A 20722-nucleotide genomic window follows, 5' to 3' on the forward strand; every position below is an offset into this window, starting at 1 on the left:
AAGGAGTTGCCACCCCTAGAAAATTGCTGCCCCCCCCCCCAAGGGAAGACAAGTGTTAACTAAACTCTCCCAGAGTTACCACAAGGACCAAATTATGTGTGCCACCCCAAAAAATGTTCTTTTGCCTCATCTGGCCACCCTTATGAAAAATGTCTGGGGGTGCCCCTGGCACTAAAATCACCCTTTACAGGGTTAATGAAATGCCCCCTAGCCCCTATCGTCCCTGTGGCCAGAATATCTTACTTGCAGCTTCACATTTGCCGGTCCGATCTGTTGGGACTTGGAAAAAATTGAGCTGACATACCTGGTGCTGCAGTCTGGTTCCAGCACATTTCCTTCATGTCTTAAATCATGAACACAGCTGATTTGCTTATTTTAGTGATGAATCACTCCTGTAGACATTCAAGGAAGGCTGGGAGAAGTTTCAGCGGTTAGAGTAAGGTGTTAAAAAGATGAACGTACAACGGGGACATTGTTTGGTTTTGGTTCTCCAAAACGGACACTAGGGGGTGCTAAAAGCAAGCCAAAACCACCTAGTCTCCTTTAAAGAGTTTGTGTAGATTCTTCTATTGATTTAAGTGCATATTAATTTGGTAAAAACTCGGTATGGGCATAAGGGCTTAATAGTCTTTATCTGTTACCAAAAATGTTAAGAATAAAACAGATTTGGCCTCATATTCGGTCGGAGGAACCGGTGGCGCCAGTGCTCGGCAGCCTCGCCTCTGTCAGTGCGCCCCAGGGCAGCTGTGGCTACATTGTAGCTCATCCCCACCAGTGTGTGAATGTGTGTGTGAATGGGTGAATGACTGATTGTGTTGTTAAGTGCCTTGGGAGGTCCCAGGACTCTAGAAGGTGCTATATCAAATACAGGCCATTTACCATTTATTTATTGTGATTATTTTTTGTTTTGGCTTTATGCAAAGATAACTGGTGAACATTTGAGGTACCTAATGTTATTTATGTCTTTTTTCTCCACTTGAATTGAAAATTGTAAAACACCATGTCAGCATATGACAAGTAAAATCCAGATAAAGACACACAGGTCTTCCAGTCCGTTGTTTTTGTTGCCTACAGCTGCTGAAATCAGATTCTATCTTCTTCTGCCAGGAGTTATTATGAGGTCATCTTTTTAAACTTTAAATATTGTCAGCTTTTGAAAGCATTTATTAATATTTTTTCAGTTTGTGCATTTTGCTTGTGGGTTAATATTGTGAGAATTGAATCCATGCTTTTTGTTTGAATGATGCTCCAAACTTAATTTTGATTTAAACAGTGCTGCCACTGAGTGGTGATGGTGGATGGCAATGGCCAACCTTAAGATTTTAGATAATCTCTCTTGACCTGAACCAGGTGAGGCCTGTAGAGCTTCAGATGTTTTTTTCTAGGTTCTTTTAATGCTTGAATATCTTCGGAACAAGATATGCCATGGTCTTTGAGTTTGTCTAGCCTTGAAGTTGCAGCTGAGATCCATTGAATTAATTTCTTGATTTTAGAGGTCTGGCAGTAACCAAGTCTGAGTGTGGCTAATGTACCTGAACCCAGCTTTCCAATCAGTGATTTTGGTTAATCAAAGGTAAACCATAATTACAATAAATCAAGGAAATACTGTTTCACATAATTTTGTTTTGAATAGCTTTTTCCTTTAAAGAGATATTCTCCCCCTAAGTGAAATTTTGTCCATTTCCGTATTCCCCGGAGTTAGATGCGTTAGAAAAAAAAGCATTCTGTAACCAGCGCAGTTATTCCCCCTTGGTCTGGCAGCAGTCTGTCTGCTTTAGCTTAGCATAAACAATGGAAGTGAATAGCATAAACTAGCATTTTGTGTGCAAAAGCGATTACAATTACTCAATAATTCCTGGTGAGCTTAATAATCATGCAAATGAAAAGTAAGAAGTATTTCCAGGAACTACATTACAACTAAGCACTGCTGTAAGCATGGCGCATGGATATAACACAGTGGTCGAAAAAGCCTCCAGCTTCCATAAACAAACACACATGCATTAGCTACAATTAGCTTATAGTAATTTATCCTAACCCAGCAACACCCAATACATTAGATTAAATGAAAGACTGTTAGCACTGATGCACTTCCTTTTGATTCTTCACAAAATATGGATGGAACTGCCGTTTTTTTCAGCTGCTGGTGGCCTTTTGCACTGCTTGTTATATCCATGCGCCATGCAGTGGAGGTTTACATTTGTGCTTTGCCGTAAGGTAGTCCCATGTTTAAATCGGCTCCTGGAAATCCTTCATGTTATTTCTTCTTTTCATTTGCAGTCAACATCCTTATTGAATTCACCAGGAGTAATTGGTATCACCATTATTGAGTAATTTTAATCACATTTGCACACAAAATGCTAGTTTCTACTATTCATTTTCATTGTTTAAGCTAAGCTAAAGCTAATGGACTGCTGCCAGACCAGGACAATTACCACACTGGTTACAAAATGCTTTTTTTTCCCTGCTTACCTTACTCTGGGGAATATGGACATAGACAAATTTCTACTTTGGTGGAAAAATCTCTTTGAATAAAGGAACCGATTAATTATTTTGGTGAAATCTATCGTTTGTTGATTGGAAACACTTATCAAAACAAAACTCAGCAATAAAAATATTCGTATTAGGCCAATGTAAGCTAACAATGATCAAAAATCCCCATTTTTAGATCCTTTGATTTAGTTTTTTTCCCTATTAGGTTTAACACATGCTTTAAATAGGACATAAGAGGCGAAACTCACATTTGTGCATCCTTTTGTGCTGCCTCTATGTCTCCACTGCCTCAGTAAACACTCCAAATGTGGAAAAAAACCTGTCTGTTTTCTGTCAATGTTTGGTTTTAGGAATTACGCGTACCTGCCTCAAAAAGTTCCCATTTGTGACATCGCTAAATTAGCAAAAAAACATCTATCATAGGCAAGCAAGAGCTGTTGCTGGAGGCGCAGCAGCTCTAGTCCAAGCTCCTCTTGGACATTGAAGCTTCTCCGCTTATAGGGAGCCTAAGTCTCCTCTCTTTCTGGTTGGCTCATGGGTCCCCGGAAGAACAAAAAATGATTGCGAGTCAACAGGGCTAAAAACGCTATTTTCTAATCTGCTTTGCCTTACGCCCTGGATCACATATATGTTGTACCGCTATTTAAATGAAAACTAATGATGGGTGTTTCGACCACGTCAGTCATGTACTTTGAGATTTATCAGCTAGTAAAAGTTTGTAATTAGCATGACTACAAATTAGACATCAGCACGTCACAAATATGACATCAGCACAGAATCTCTTCTCCCCTAGCGTATCTACTACTTACCAAATGGCCAGATTTATGATGGTTCTTTCCTCCTGAAGGAAAGATTTTAAGTTCACTAAACTTACAGCCATTTTCCCTTTGTTTTTTTTCTGTGTCTGGTTCGATGACGTCACTTTTGTGATGCACATTTGTAGTCCTGGACTTACTTTCACACAAAGCCTAAAACAAAGTTTCCACCCGTTTGAAAATAAGTAAGTTCTTGGTATCAAAATGTATTGCCCCAACGACTCATTCTGGAAGATACTGAAATTGTCATGCAATAAAACTGCTGAGATCACTTTATATGAGGGGGTTTGGTGCAAAGAACTTCATAAACATTTAAAACTAATATAACTTGAGAGAAAAAAGACATAATGTGTCCCCTTTAATAGGTTTTATGGACTAAAATTTGCCCTAATAAACATTTCACCCATTGATTTAAGGGTATAAACAGATTTAGCTGGGTGTTTCTTCAAGGTATTAATCAAAAGAGTATTATTATATTACTTAAAATAACTGCCTTTATCATGCCAAAACTCCAAATGGATGGTGTCTAACAAAATATCCTTCTAGGTTTTCTCCCAGACAACATTAACACTCAGCATTGCACCTGGAGTTTGTTATGATGAGTGTGTAGAAGCTGAAGAATGGGTACCTGGGCAGATATAAAGAATGCAATGATATGTAGTTGGAGAAATTAGGAAACAACAAGGGACTCATTACCACATCCATTCTAGTTTAACTATTTCCTCCATCCTCTCTGAGGTAAAATATTGGATTTACTCTCCAAAATCTTCTTAGCCACAAGCTTTCTTAGTTATTTATCATTCCAGAGTAATTGATTGTGGCAGCAAGAGAGAGAGCCACAGGCAAACAAATTAATAATTACACACTTGTTTTATGAACTTCTCACTTCAATTACTAAACAACTCCAAATCATTTATAATCATGTCTGCAAATGTTGCTGTATGGAAACTGAGGGAATGTGTGATCTGTAACTGGTTGATCAGCGTAGGTGGGAAGTGTACTCTCCAGCAAGAAAGGGAGAAAATTGAAAAGTAATCTCTGCTATTCTAAAAGTTTTAGTCTGAAATCGAAGATAAGGAACAAAATCTGTGATGAAAATGAAAGAGGATTCTATAGCATAAGGTCTACTCTCACTGAGGTGAAAATGAAACGGAATATATGGAGAATCCATTCATTGTCTGAACTCGCTTTGTCCACGTAGGGTCGCGGGGGGCTGGTGCCTATCTCCAGCGGTCAATGGGCAATCAGGCGGGGTGCACCCTGGACAGAGAGCCAGTCCATCGCAGGGCAAATATATGGAGAATCTGCATTATTACCCCAAGTGATGCCACGTAGTTTTCTCTTTTTAATAGCCACTCGTTTCTGATTTTCTTTGAATTGATATGCCATTTTTGTGCTTTACATACTTATTGAAAAGACGAGAGAAGGTATTTAACCCTGTGGGATCTGTCTAATAGAATGAGGGCATGTGCAGTGTGCTCCTTTTTCATGCTTCTGCAGCAGTGACAATGAAAATATCACCAAGGACAGCTTTGTCATAAATGCATAGATTGGTTTTAATTCTCCTGTGCTGGCTTCGCTGGTGCTTTGCTTGCACATCAGTGCTGTTTCAGTGCCTTAGCATCTGCCCAGTTGCATCTTCATGTCCTTGTTGGAAACACAAATAAGCTGCTTGATCTTTTCCTCTCCAGATTCATCTTTAACCCTGTAATCAGTTCTAAGTCAGGCTGATCTCACATTAGTTCTATGCATACTTGAAAATGTAGGTGGCAGGCTACTAAGTACTAAAATGAGGTACAAGCGTGTTCTCTTATTGATTGACTGTGGTTACTGCTAGAGCAAGAACCATATGTTACTGTTGTTGTTCCAATCACAACAAGTTAGGAGTCAGATTCTACAGTTTTCTGCAGTAGGAATGAGTCCGATTCTTGTATCAAGTCACAAGACGTGGTGACACACCTAGCTTTGCACATTCCGTCTAAGACAGGATTCTTACAACCCAGTAAGGTTTGTGTGATGTACATTTCATAACTTGTCCAGGAGGGTCCCTCAGGGGCTTCATTTGATTGCATTTTGTGACAATAAACAGATGTGGAAAACCTCAAGTCAAACCAGGAGTGGAAAAACAAAGGTTCTAGTCTTTAAGCTGTAGGAGGAAAGTTGGATTGTTTATCACTCAAGATTCATCCATCCATCCATCTATTTTCATCTGCTTATTCGGAGTTGGGTTGCGGGGGCAGTAGCCTAAGGCAAGAAGCCCAGACTTCCCTTCCCCAGCCACTTGGGTCAGCTCCTCCGGGGGAATCCCAAGGTGTTCCCTGGCCAGGTGAAAGACATAGTCCCTCCACCGTGTCCTGGGTCTACCTTTAGGTCTCCTCCCGGTTGGACGTGCCCGGAAAACCTCACCAGGGAGGCGTCCAGGAGGCATCCTGACCAGATGCCCGAGCCACCTCAACTGGCTCCTCTCGATGTGGAGGAGCAGAGGGTCTACTCTGAGCCCCTCCCGAATGACCGAGCTTCTCACCCTATCTCTAAGGGAGAGCCCAGCCACTCTTCGGAGAAAACTCATTTTGGCCGCTTGTATCCGCAGTCTCGTTCTTTCGGTCACTACCCAAAGCTCATGACCATAGGTGAGGGTAGGAACGGAGACTGACCGGTAAATCAAGAGCTTCGCCTTCTAACTCAGCTCTCTCTTCACCACGACAGACCAGTACACCGCCCACATCACTGAAGATGCAGCACCAATCCGCCTGTCGATCTCACGCTCCAGTTTTCCCTCACTCGTGAACAAGACCCAGAGATACTTAAACTCTTCCACTTGGGGCAGGACCTCCTCCCTGGCCTGGAGAAGGCATTCTACCCTTTTCCGAATCAAGACCATGGTCTCAGATTTAGAGGAGCTGATTCTCATCCCAGCTGCTTCACACTCAGCTGCGAACTGCTCTAGTGAAAGCTGAAGATCACGTTCTGATGAAGCAAACAGGACCACATCATCTGCAAAAAGAAGAGACCTGATCCTCAGGCCACCAAAACGGATGCCCTCCACACCTTGGCTGCACCTAGAAATCCTGCCCATAAAGATTATAAAGAGAATCGGTGACAAAGGGCAGCCTTGGCCGTGTCCAACTCTCACTGGGAACGAGCCCGACTTACTGCCGACAATGCGGACCAAACTCTGACATCGGTCATACAGGGACCTAACAGCCCATATCAGAGGGCCTGGTACCCCATACTCCCGGAGTACACCCCACAGGGCCCTCCGAGGGACGCGGTCAAACACCTTCTCCAAATCCAAAAAACACATGTAGACTGGTTGGGCAAATTCCCACGCACCCTCCAGGATCCCCCAAGGGTATAGAGCTGGTCCAGTGTTCCACAGCCAGGACGAAAACCACATTGCTCCTCCTGAATTTGAGGTTCAACAATCCGACGGACCCTCCTCTCCATAACTCCTGAATAAACCTTACCAGGAAGGCTCAGGAGTGTGATCCCCCTGTAGTTGGAACACACCCTGCAGTCCCCCTTTTTAAATAAGGGGACCACCACCCCGGTCTGCCAGTCCAGTGGGACTGCCCCCGATGTCCACGTGATATTGCAGAGCCGCGTCAGCCAACACAGCCCCACAACATCTAGAGCCTTAAGGAACTCCGGGCGGATCTCATCCACCCCTGGAGCCTTGCCACAGAGGAGCTTTTTAACCACCTCAGTGACCTCAGCACCAGAGATTTGAGAGGCCAACCCAAAGTCCCCAGACTCTGCTTCCTCACTGGAAGACGTGTCAGTGGGATTGAGGAAGTCTTCGAAGTATTCTGCCCACCGATTCACAACGTCCTGAGTAGAGGTCAGCAGCACACCGTCCCCTCTATAGATAGTGTTGGTAGCGCACTGATTTCCCCCCCTGAGGTGCCGGATGGTGGACCAAAATCTCCTCGAAGCCATACGGAAGTCTTACTCCATGGTCTCACCAAACTCCTCTCATGCCCAGGTTTTTGCCTTGGCGACCCGTCAGCTGCCTCTGGAGTCCCACCGGCCAAAAAGACCAGATAGGACTCTTTCTTCAGCTTGACAGCATCCCTAACCGCCCTCCCACGAGTGGTGAGCCCATGGGAAGGGGGACCCACGTTTCCTCTTCGGGCTGTGCCCGGCCGGGCTCCATGGGTGAAAGCCCGACCACCAGGCGCTCGCCAACATGCCCCACCTCCAGGCCTGACTCCAGAGTGGGGCCCCGGTGACCCACGTCCGGGCGAGGGAACACGGTTTCCATTTATATAATTCATCATAAGAGGTCTTCACTGAACTGACCATAGTCAAGATTCACAAACGGTGAATTCCTGGTGAGAAAATGCTCGAGCACACAAAACCAGATCATTATTGTTACCTTTGAGGCTGAAACTCTAGAACCCTGAAACGAACACTTTGGTGCTGCCAACTCAAACAAGCACATGGGTGAGATTCCAGTAGCTTTTGCACATGGAAGCTTAGAAGTGACTAAATCTTAAGTGAGGGCAATTGACAGGTATGGTTCAATCCTATGGTCAGTTCAGTGAACTCTCCATGGGATTCGTGAGTGTCGCGTTACGTCCACAAAGCGCAATACCCAGCTAAAAGCCGCTGTTATAGTTGATGGATGTGTTTCCATCATCTGTGAAGCAGTGCATCTTGGACATGTCTCAGTAGCGTAGTGTTGCGTCAATCTGCAAAATTCACGCTTAAAGTCTATTTTATATCAGTCTATGATATCATCGTGTGTAATTGTTAACAGGCTCTGGATGTAATGTATTCTGTTGTATTGACCCAAAGCTGAGCTGATTAACTTCGTTGGAGCAGAGGGCAGCAGAAAATCCTGCATTCAGGGGTCCCAGGTGGAATTAGATTTAACATGCTTTAGTTAGACCCTCTAACTCTCCTCTCTAAGCCCCTCACCTCTCTGCTCTGTGTCCACCATCCAATTAAATCCAGAGAGCTGCTCGTACAGTAGAAGAACAGCGCAACAGCTCTGCTCAGCATACTGTTGAAATGTTTGACATTTCCCCCGCTCATATCTTAACAATTACAATGAATTACATAAGCACTAAAAGGATTTTTGGTTTATAGTGTTTAAGTATCTTTTTTTGTTGATTGTATTTGTGCAGGATTGGTTCTGTGTATCCTTGCAGTCGTGCATGTGTGTGTTTTCATTGTCTTGTGTTTATGCTTCATTATCCAGTGTGGACTTTCTAATCAATTTAGTCTTAGTAATACCTCACTTTGATCTCCATGGATCAGTAATGAGACTTGTTTCAGCTCCCTTTGCATTCGTCAGCATTTTTTTAAAGCTTACATTAAACTGAAGAATGCGTCTCAGTTTGTAAGCACATTTAGTCACTGGTTGCTCAGAGGTTGATAAAGAACAAGGAAACAGATCATTAAAACAATATTCCACAGGAAAACCTGGAATCCATATTTTGTTCAAATGCTTCAAAACATTATTTGCAGCAATGAGGAGGATAAACTGTGCAGCTCAAGCTTGCAGTTTCCAGAAGGGGAAACTTTGCTTGGCAGCCAGAGCGTATAAACAGCTCAATTAAACAGAAGTTGGTTTGCTACAATTTTTAATTCCTCCAGAACCCAATTCCCAGCGTATATATATTTCCTCATATACAAATATTTAGTTCTCTCTCTGAGTTCTCCCATGCTCTCACTGTCTCTCCATTTGCTGCGATCATTTCATATTCAGAGATGAAATGCTGCTCGTGTCTGAGAAGAGAGCTTTCCATGAACTCCGCGGGATTCCTTTTTATGAAATCTACACACACAACTTGCTTGGCGCAGCTTAGAGAGATGATATTGTAGATTCGGCGCACCCTTTTCCTCCCCTCTGGAAATCCCCATTGCGACACAGTACAGAGCTAATGACTGATGAGGCCTTTGACACGGAAATGCTTGACACGCTCCTCGGGGTCCAGACTAAAGACTTGCCATACAAGCTCTCACACACTCACCCAGGGCTGTATTAAATCCAAACTTTGGCACCTTTCCTAATTACTGAGAACATACCAGGAGTCAAGAGTCTCTTTCTAACCTGCAATGAACGCCCCCTCTCTCTGCAGTGCAGCGTCCCTTGAGTACAGGATGATATATGAAATGCAGAATTCAAATTAGGCTGACAGAGAGCAATTACTTGGAAAAGAAGATCCCTTGCTCTTTAGGAAAAAAGTATCCGAACACTAAAACACATCACATGTACCATTTTATCTGCTTCCTCTCATTTCTAAAAGCTGTGCCTATCTTTCATTCTGTCTCACTTTGTACCCTTTTGTCCCATTTGTCTCCATGTACACTCATTCAACCACTTCTTTCACATCTCATTGTCATTATTCCTTTTTCCGTTTGTACTTTATCTTCCAGTTTTCTAGATGTTGAAGTTGATTTTGACCAGATTATCAGACATCATCTGAACATAATCCCACTCCTAGGGTTAGAACAATCTAAAAAATGTTGTTAAAACACAAATTTAACCTGAGCTCAGAGGATGGATACCATTCAGAATTGTACAAAAGGATTTGTGTCTAATTTAATCAGTGAATTAAAATTAACAGTAATTATTCTTTAATTACTTATTACATTTTGGAACTACTAGAGTCAGTATTGATTATGTTATTTATTAATAATGAACACAATTGTTCAAATATTCTCTTAACTTAGCCAACAGTGTTTAATCATTTATTATGCCCTCAATTGGAGGCCCTAAGAGGATATTGGAGATAAATAAAACCAAAAAAAAAGTACCAATAACAAAATTAAATCTGCTTTTGTGCACAAGATTTGTTTTCTTTTGTAGATTATAATTCTCTCTGTAAAATATAAGGAAAGTTCTGGATTGATCTGGGTATATATATATATATATATATATATATATATATATATATATATATATATATATATATATATATATATATATATATATACATATAATACTTAGATGACATGTGGCGTTAGCGGGCCCCTTATACTCACATGGGTCAAGCATCATGGAGTAATTCAAGTTGTGAAGGCAAATGTGACTGAAGTTCCTCAGTGTTTGCTTATTGCAGTGAGTACAGAAAAATGCATGCTAGTTTCTGAGGTATTTTAGCTATTTTAGGCCAGTTAACACCTGTAACAGGTGGTTAGAGCTAAAATGCAAATGCACCAGTTAAATGTAAGATGTAAGAATGAAGTAAGACTGACATTCTCAGGTCTAACTTGGTTACTGCAGCTCATTTTTCTAAACAACAGATGATTCTAGATGACCAGCTAAGATGAGTCATACTCAGTAAGTTGATACGTAGATAAATACGTTGTCATATTCAGTGTTAGCAACCTTGGGTGTTTTACGGTAGGGAGCACTTTTGATATTATTCCTCTGGCATTAGAGGAGCTTGTTGTATTACTGTTAGCTATGCTGATTAGGGAGTCTCAATTTGCATAACGCTTGAAAAGTAATGAAATGCAGAACTGTCCCGCACAAAACAGGATGTCTGGTCACCATACTGGTAGCTTGCTGTAATCAAATTCACCCTCCTTAATTTCATATCTCTAAAGTTCGCCCCGATGGGTGGGGGGAAGCTGGCTTCTATCTTCAGAGACACATTAATCTGTAAACAGCTGGTGTGTGGTTCTTATGACTCTTTTGAATATCTTTGCTTCGAAGTTAAAGGTGCATTCAAGTTTCTTGCACTTGTCATCTACAGACCACCTGGACCCTCTCAATCTTTCCTGGACAACTTTGCCGAGCTCCTTTCTGTTATCAATAGATTATGTACACCTTATCATTAGCGGTGATTTTAATATTTTTGTTGACAATGCCAGCAGCAAATCTTCAGTACAATTCCTTGGTTTGCTGTTTGAACTTAAACAAATGTCCATGCTCAACAACACGAGCAGGGTCACACGCTTGACCTAATCTTAACTAGAGAGGTTGATGTGTCTAACATTGTTGTCATAGATGTGGGGCTATCTGATAATTTATGTGTTTTCTCTAAGATATTAGTCTCACCTGCTACACTTCCATCTACAGTTATTTGCAAAAAAGGTACATAGGTGATCACACAGTTTTTGTTTTTATGGAACAGATGGACATGTCAACAAGTCCAACATCCAGCTGTGTTGATTCACTTTTAGCCATCTTTAATTCTAAAGCCCTTGAAGTCCTTGACACCATTGCACCTGAAAACGTAAACGTATCTCTAGCAACAGAAAGCTCCATGGAAGTTCTCTAGATCTGTTACTTGCTAAAAACGAGAATTTAGAAGAGCAGAGCGCCGATTCAGGATAACTAACCTACCAGATCACTATCAGACCTTCAAATTGCAGGTGTGTACAAATAACGCGGGGATAAAAAAGGCACGACAAGCCTGTTTCTCAAAAGACATTAGTGACAACATTAACAATTCCCGTGTCCTGTTTGCTACTGTTGAGAGGCTAACTAATCTCCCAGCACAGTTAGCCCCTGATTTCATATCAGACTAAGTGTGATGAGTTTGCATCCTTCTTCACTGACAAAACCACAAACATTAGATCAGCCATTCATTCCTCTAAAGGCTGATTCATGCTTCTCCGTCTGCGTCAGTGCGGAGACACGTAACACCATTGTCTCTACGGACCGATGTTTAGAAAAGAGAGCTTGTCTCTGCCCGTCCTTGCAGGGCTCTTCAGCAGGCCCACAAGGACAGACGGAGTCGAGCTCTCTTTTCTAAACATCCATCCGTCGAGACGGAGAACTCAAGCTTGTGATTGGTCAGGGCAGCGCTGTCGTCTCCACCACCACCATTGCGCCCTCAAAAACATAAAGAGAGCCGAGAATAACTAGCAGCAGATATGGAGAAGCTTGAAGAATACCTTGCGAAAAAACTCTAAAAATATGAATGGTAAATTCCCCCATGACTGGAGGAGTGATAAGATACGTAGCAAGCATTTTATTTGTGGACGGAAATGACAGGAAACGTGGGTTTATAGGTGGCGAGCACATGAAGAGGTGGAAGAGAATGAGACAAATTTGTTTGTGTTAAAAAAGTCTCTTATATTCAAAAAACATAATATAAACACACTATCTTGGACCGGATACATGACAGAATACCACAGAACAGCACTACGCCCTCTGTTGTCCTGGCGGGGAATTGCTTTGCAACACTCTCCAGGAGACTGAGAAGTATGAGAGCAAAACGCTTCCGTCAATCCGTGCGTGTCTGTCCCTTGCAGAGCTGACAGAGAAGCATGAATCAGGCTTAAGTCAACTAACACAACCAGACCAGTGGCACACCCACACAGCAACAACCTGGCTATAATGCCAGCTTTCAGCATGATTAGTATTAACCCCCTGGAGGCAGGCGTTGCAGATTTGCAACATTAAAACCTACCTACCTGGTTACTCCACAATTATTTCATGAGCATTTTTAAACTCAGAAGTACCTTCAATTCAATTCAATTCAATTCAAAAATGCTTTATTAATCCCAGAAGGAAATTAGGACTCAGTTGTTTGTTCTTTTATCAAAACTTCATTTGAGCCTGAGAGGGTTAAAACACTTGAGGATATAATAAAGACCTCGAATTCTTCTATCTGTTGTCTGGACAGCCTGCCAACAAACTTCTTTAAAAATGTTTTAACGGCCTGAATGCTAATGTACTGGAAATTGTTAACTGCTCCTTAATGTCAGGATTTTTTCGTAAGTCACTGAAAACTGCCGCTGTTAAACCCCTTCTAAAGAAGAGGAAACTAGATCCCTTGGTGTTCAGCAACTACCGACCGAACCCTAATCTCTCTCTGATTGGGAAAATTATTGAAAAATCTGTAATGATCCAAATAATCAACTTTCTTTAGTCTAACAACATTATGGATGGCTTTCAGTCAGGCTTTAAACAGCACCACAGTATTGAGACTGCACTGATCAAGGTATTAAATGATATCTGTCTTAACACTGACACAGGTAAAGCATCTGTCCTGATGATGCTTGACCTCAGTACAGCTTTTGATACAGAGGGACACAACATACTCCTTGACAGGCTTGCAAATTGGGTGGGACTATTCAGTACAGTCCTTGCCTGGTCCCAATTATATCTGAAAGACAGGGGCTATGTTGTCTCTGTTAGGGACTACCAATCAAATCAAAGCACCATGCCATGTAGGGTCCTCCAAGGCGCCATTCTAGGACCACTGCTCTTTAATCTACACATGCTCCCCCCCTGGGTCAGGTCATACTTAATAACCACATTGCCGTCATAGATATGCTGATGACACCCAGATCTACCAAGCCCTGTCACCTAGTGACTATCGTCCGCTGAATTCACTCTGTCAGTGTCTAGAACAAGTAAACGACTGGATGCAGTCAAACTTCCTTCAGTTAAACAAAGACAAGACTGAAGTTGTTGTTGTATCTGGCAACAAGAAGGATAGAATGGATGTTATTGCTCAACTGGACTCCAGAGAAATAAAGACAAAGATCCCAGGTTAGAAATCTTGGTGCTGTTATTGGCTCAGACCTGAGCTTCTCTGGACATTTCAAGGCTATAACTAAATCAGCATTTTATCACCGTCATCAAATATTAAGAGTCAGAGGTCTCATGTCCAGACCAGACTTAGAGAAAAGCATTCATGCTTTTATTTCTAGTCAGCTGGACTACTGCAATGGTCTCCTTACTGGTCTTTCCAAAAAAGCTGTGAAGCAACTGCAGCTTGTTCAGAATGCTGCTGCTAGAGTCTTAACAAGAACTAATAGAACGTAGCACATCACTCCTGTTCTTACACTGGCTATCAGTAAACCACAGAATAGATTTCAAAGTGCTCCTACTAGTTTATAAATCACTCAATGGCATGGGGCCAAAATACATGTCAAATCTCATTCCTGTATATACACCCAATAGGGTTCTGAGATCATTAGGTATCAATCAGCTAATAGAAACTTGGGTCAGAACCAAACAGGTGAAGATGCTTTTAGCAACTAGGCTGCTCACCTATGGAAGCAGCTTCCCCAGGACCTCAGATCTGCCCCAACTCTAATGTTGTTTAAATCAAAACTTAAAACTATAATGTACTCATCAGCCTTTAAATGAAGTGTTTCTTATGCTGCATCGTCTCCACTTTAATCTCTGATGTGATTGCTCAATCTTAATTCTGTTTTTTTTCCTTTTAGCTCTAAATTATAATTTTATCTGTGTATATTTTTATGTGTTCTCTTGTTTATTGTTGTGCCATTTCATGCTAATTGTAAAGCACATTGAATTACCCCTGTGTTTGAAATGTGCTATATAAAGCTGCCTTACCTTGTCTTGTAGTTCTGAACAGCTCATTACAGGAAGTAAAACGTTCATTATTCATTTCACACTTACAATTCACTGTAATATGGAGTTGTTGGTAATTGAAAAAGTAGCAGGATATATATTTTAGAGGTGACTATTTGCTTCTATTTCAGCATTAGCATTTATTAGAGTAAAACTAAAGGATGCCATATTTTCTCAGGGGTACAATATGACAGATTGTTTCATTATTTCATTGAAAAAATCTAACATATTGCTCCTTTAATGGGGCTGTTAACTTGCTGCTTCTCTGTTAGAGAACTTTTTTCACTGCACTGGATATAAATTTTGAAGAAACTGAAAAGCTTTGTCCATTTTTAGCAAAGCAATTGCAAGTGTGTGTGTGCGTGTGTGTGTGTGCGCGTGTGTGTGTGTGTGTGTGTGTGTGTGTGTGTGTGTGTGTGTGTGTGTGTGTGTGTGTGTGTGTGTGTGTGTTGTAAGATTAATCATTATTATCGGACTACTTTGAAATATGGCAATATAGTTTTTGGCCCATATTTCCCACCCCTGGCCTAGTGAACTAGACCGAACTCTTACTTTGTGAAGTTTAAATAATATATTTATTTAGTATGGCTTCTCAGGCAGCCCACCCCTACTTCCAGGCACACAAGGCCAAGTTTAATTATTCCGAATTAAGAAACTGATATCTTAAATTTCATATGCTACCCGAGTAAAGGTTATTCAAACAGTCCTACAAAATACACAACAGCACTGCAATTAGCTTTTAGATTTTTTTCGTTGTGCCAAATCCAGATTTAATCAGAAGTTTGTGTACAGATTTTATCAGGCCAGCCAATCACTTTCTCTGAATCAGGTTGCATTTTGCGCTAAATGTGAAAAGTAAAGTTTTAAATGAGCTGCTAAGTCACTGATGTCAATGTAAAGTTTTATGAAACACGCACTTAAAATAACATAATTGTTACTAACTTCTCCTCGATGGTTGTTAAGGTCACGAGTCCTCACACAGAAGAGATAAAACCAGACTTGCGTTGTTTTTCAGGACATAATCCACTCAAAGCACAGTTTGCTTCAAATGTAGGTTTTTGTGCATAATTTTGACCAAATTGTGTGAAAGCTTGAGTAACAAAAGCCTAAAGACTCACAAAAATGAAGCCATCAGAGTGAAGAGCAGCGCCTCTGAATGAAGTCAGAACATCTTTGTGTAATCAGTCCAGACTGAAAGAATGTGCTGCTTTGATTCCCGTCTTTCTTACACAACCATTTTTCTCTTTTCATCCTTTATGTTGCATAAAGTGAGCAAGGTCACTTTTGTCTTACGAAGAAACGTCCTCTTGGCATTGAGGTGGTTCTGAGAATCACGTTTCAGAATTTAGCACCATTAAACAGAGTATTTAGAGATGGTTTATACGTAATAAGTGAGGTTTTTTTCTAATAAAATCAAATCATGACATAAAATAAAAGAATTAACGGAGATATTCGTTTACTTCCTTTGCCAACAGTGTAATGTAAAAACAATATATTTTTATGACTTCTCCTGCATATTAAACGTGTTTGTAGTCAGTTAGCACATCTCGTCTAACTCCGTCATCTCCTCGCTCGCTTGCTACTGCGGCCAGCGGCGTGTTTACGGATAACTGCAGAATATTGTTCTGCTGAGAGCTGTTGATTGCACCACTGATGAGTTGAGCTAATCATTCTTTGTACGGTGCATTTTTCCTGAGTTAGGCTCCATTAATTGAAAGCTCTCCAGCTTGTCTGTGCGAGAGGCCATTTAATCTGTTTGTGTCCTCTCGTTTCATCTATCTGTCATGATCAGCTGCTGTAATCAACTGCACACGTCTTTGCTCTCCACTTAAAGCTTTTTCCATCTTTATACGTCTCATGTCATTAGCGTATCGGCCGCTTTCTCTGCACATTATAGCTGAATATGTCTGTATTGTGATGCACTTGGAAAATCAATTATAACTCTGTAACATAATACCGAACATTTCCACTCCCAGCTCCGTCCCTTTGCCTTCCTTCTCTTTCTTCCCCTGCTTTTGCATGCTATCCTAAGAGAAGGTAACAATATCAGAGCCATCGAGCAAGCTTTATGTCTTATGTTTGCCCTAGGACATCTTTTTGGTTTGAGCACCAAATTCAATCCTAGGTTTCCAATCAAAAGTAGTAAAAACCCATCCGCTGCTGCTGCCCAGAAAGCAGCTCCAGCCCGGCTCGGTCAGATAAATTGTAGGAGCTCATCCCTCTTCTATTTTCTTTTCATCTCAGACCTCCCCCAGTGGCCCACATTATAGCTGCAGATGGCCAGGGGAGATTCAGAAGCTGCAATCCATCAATGTAATGTTGCCTGAGCCACTGGACAGTGGCCCTGCTAACCGCTCCTCCAGATGGACCGTGCCGCTCCCTTTGGCCCTGTTTTTGAGCTCGGCCCACTTAGAGGAAAACTTCGGCCCTTATTTGGCCTCGCCTCAACTGGCGCCAAAGCCAACTCTTGTTTCAGCACTCATTGTAATAACAAATGAACCAAGTTGTTTCTTTTTGGCAAGGTTGGCTGATTGTTTTGCTCTGACAGAAGAGTAAATACCAGGTGCTATTAGGTTTGCTACTAGCAAGTGTGGTGAGACTTCTGCTGTGGACTTCATATTCACCTACAATTACAATTATGTCTAATAAGAGTCAATTTAATCTCTAATAATTTGAAGAAATACATTTTTTTTTTTCAGCGATCTCCCCTGAGGAATGCCATAAAAGGCTTTAGCGATCTGTAACGTGATGAAGGTTCTCTACTTTGTGGCAAAGGTCACATTTACCCAGCTGGGTCAAACAGTACTTTTAAATCCACAGATTAACCCAAGGAGCCACGATGTCTGCAAGATCATATCCACATCTGCTCAAGATCATTTCACCTATCTGCTGCTGTTCCATCGCAGGAAGAGGACACTTCAAGTCACAATGATAATAATTAGATAATAATTAATAAAACTCATTGATTTTATTACTGTTTAACATAATCTCATAAATGATCACTTGGTTAAGTATAGAGGTATTTTAATTACATGAACTGAATTTATGCTTTGGGTATAATAATAATAATAATAATTATTATTATTATTTTAATGATTATGATGGCAGTAAAAGATGTGTTCAGCGTATCAGAAGGTCAGTTCACCTTATCCAGCTAACACAGAGTCCAGATAAACATAACTTCACACATGTTTTTGACGCATGATCAAAGCTTTCTTCCTGAGAGAGTGGGAGTGTCCTGGAGCTTGGTAAAACTGACCATCCCCAGCTTCAGAACGAGTTCTTGAACCAACACCGCGGAGGAAAAGGGGAACGGCCATCCCTGAAAACCTCCACCTGCTGTTCCAGTCACGCCGACCAGAATAGCTAAAGAATAAACGAACTGTAACCAGCTAACGAAGACTCTACCCAGAGTTGTTGATTTCTGAGTTAAGATGAAAAACTCCTTCAGAGTTACGGACTTTGAGAAGCAAATAGTTCCACCAGTCGAGTGACCCAAGAAGACATCTCAGGACGGATTTGGTCGTGCTAGAGGTTTTTCTACCAACCTCGTGCCTGGAGGAAACCCATCTCCACCTGGACACTTCGGATCCAAAACGGGGGTCTTCTGATTGGGTGAGGTAGACCTCAACAGAATGAGTTTGATGCTGTTTTCTCTCTAAATAACTCAGTTAGCCTCAAAACATCATTTTCATCCAGAACACTTCCAACTCTCTGTGAAAGGAACCTTCTACTAACCTCATTCACGCATCCAAGCTCGTATTTTCCATTTAGCTTCCATTCAGCCACAGGTTTGCTTTTAAAACAGGTTTAATATCAAAGCTGTTTAAAAATTGTCATTAAATTGTCATCCTGGAATTGTCATTTTATAATTGTCGTTTCAAATCTTTAAGTTTAAAATTGTTAGTAATAAATGTCTTCATTTTTAAACTTGCCTCATTATTGAAACGAAACACAGAAAAGGTACAATATTTCTGGTTATTTGAAAGCAAAGATCCTAGCTTCTGATTCAAAATAACTTTTGCTATTAAATTTAAACATTAATCTTTGGATTAAAATTAGATCAAACAGGTTGATGTATGAACTTAGAGTGATATATAAGTATCCGGGATATTTATGATATATGATATAAGCTTCATAGGTTAATCTGATTAGTCATTTTTCAGAATCTCCACTGAATAGCAACAGAGGTGATTTCAGTATGCAGTTAACTCTACAGATCTGACCAAACACATCTGTTGTACTCAGGACACCTCACCTAAAACTCTCTCCACTAAATCACCTGATACATGGAGATAAAAGCAAAGCTAGTTTAGGTGAGCTCTCCTCCCTCCAGGAGGAACTCCTGATAATTTGCTGTCCTTCAGGCTGTGAGTGGTGTTTTATCTGAGTTGATCTAAAACCACAAAGTCATTAATTTTGAGGGTTTGTTTGTTTCCCCCCCTCTGCTGGGATTTGATGTGCTCACGTTTCCATTTCTTGGATTGATAATGTGCAGTGCACCACTTGGAAACAATACTGCATCCCCAGCACACCCCTGTAAAATAGATGGTCTTCTTCCTGCTCCAGGCTGCCTGATAGACATGGAGGGAGATTGGTTCTGTTGAATAAGAGATGAATCTCTCTGAGTGTCACCGTGCCGCCACGACCTCTGAAATATCATTATCTACAGGGGAGGGAGGTTAACTTCTCTAATATAGCCTGAACGCAAGAGAGGGGTGCTACCAGTGAACACGATCCTGCTTTATTATCAGTATATTTCAGGAAAAGGCTTTTGTTTTGTTTTTTACTGCAGCTGCACAGTTTCTATAAACACCCAAACCTCTTTAATAACCTTTTCAACCTGAGGAATATTTGCAAAGCTTCAGTTTGTTACAAAAATTAAGGGAACCGGATCTTGACATGAGCACCAAGTCGGCAAGTCTCACAGCGGTGTTTATGATCTTAGCGTGCGTCTGTTTGGAATGTTTCCAGAACTCTTGCATGGACTTAACATTAAAAACATTAAAAACGATTACTGAGAGAAAATGTCTTGCTAAAAAGTTCTACTTAAATTTTTTGTTGTATTTATCATAAAATAATTATACAATGATCACATAATCAAATTTTCTTATCACCCAAATCAAAATGGTTTTACTTGAATCAAACATCTTTTGACTTGGTTATGCGACAAAGCAGAAAGACAAGAAAGGTGATTCTCGGTTTACTGAAGTTCATTTGTTTGACTTTGCAACCACTTTAAACCATAAAAGATATTGATCTGTGCAAGATGTGATGCACTGGAACAGCAGCTCTACTGATACAGATGTGGGACATTAACGCTTCATAGTAAAATAGCTGTTGTATCAAGTACATTGACAATGTTTTTGCACATAGGCCCCAGTGTAACTACTGCCTCCCATCAGCGATGTTTAGGGTTCTACAACCCCCCAAGGCGCTTCACAACACATTCAGTCACCCACCCATTCACACAGCTGTGGGGATGAGCTACGATGTAGCCACAGCTGCCCTGGTCAGCCTGACAGATGCATTCACATGACAGGTGTACTGAGTGATACTATTATTATGATGACATCATACTGGTAATCTTTGAAAAAAATACTTCTTTATCAAATATGTATTTCAGGGACAAAATATGTGTTATTTATCAAAGTGGAAACATTTTTGAAAGGGTTGTGCTTTAACACCCCTTCCCCACGTTACATACAACATACATAAACATAAATAAAAATACTTGGGGATAAAACCTCATGGGTGCATGAAGTGGTTCAATCTGTGGCTACGTTCACGTTGCAGGCTTTGATGCTCAATTCCGATTTTTTTTTTAGTTAATCCAATTTTTAGGGTCCTCCTTGCTGCAGTCATAAAAAAATCAGATTTGATGTGCCTTAGCCGGTTTGTTTCATCTTTGAACCAATAAAATCTGATTCTTTAAACTTTTAGATGCACCATTTGTTTGGCAGTTTTTCTCTAGAGAAGCCCCTTAAATTAAATAAATAATTAAAAGTGTACCCTTATTTAAGTGTCAAAACAGGAATGCCCAAAGTGCGGTCTGGGGGCCATCTGTGGCCCTCAGAGTGATTTTGTTTGGCCCTGATTGTGCTTTCAAAACAGTGTAATT

At 41.0% G+C, this 20722-nt stretch overlaps 1 protein-coding gene across 1 annotated transcript in view; it reads left to right on the top strand.

Annotated features, from left to right (window-relative positions):
* LOC107393789 (GDNF family receptor alpha-2) overlaps positions 1-20722 on the top strand; it is a 73214-nt gene that overhangs the window by 20860 nt on the left and 31632 nt on the right. The window lies entirely within an intron of this gene.

This window comes from Nothobranchius furzeri, chromosome 17, assembly GCF_043380555.1.
Source record: "Nothobranchius furzeri strain GRZ-AD chromosome 17, NfurGRZ-RIMD1, whole genome shotgun sequence".
Lineage (NCBI taxonomy): Eukaryota > Metazoa > Chordata > Actinopteri > Cyprinodontiformes > Nothobranchiidae > Nothobranchius > Nothobranchius furzeri.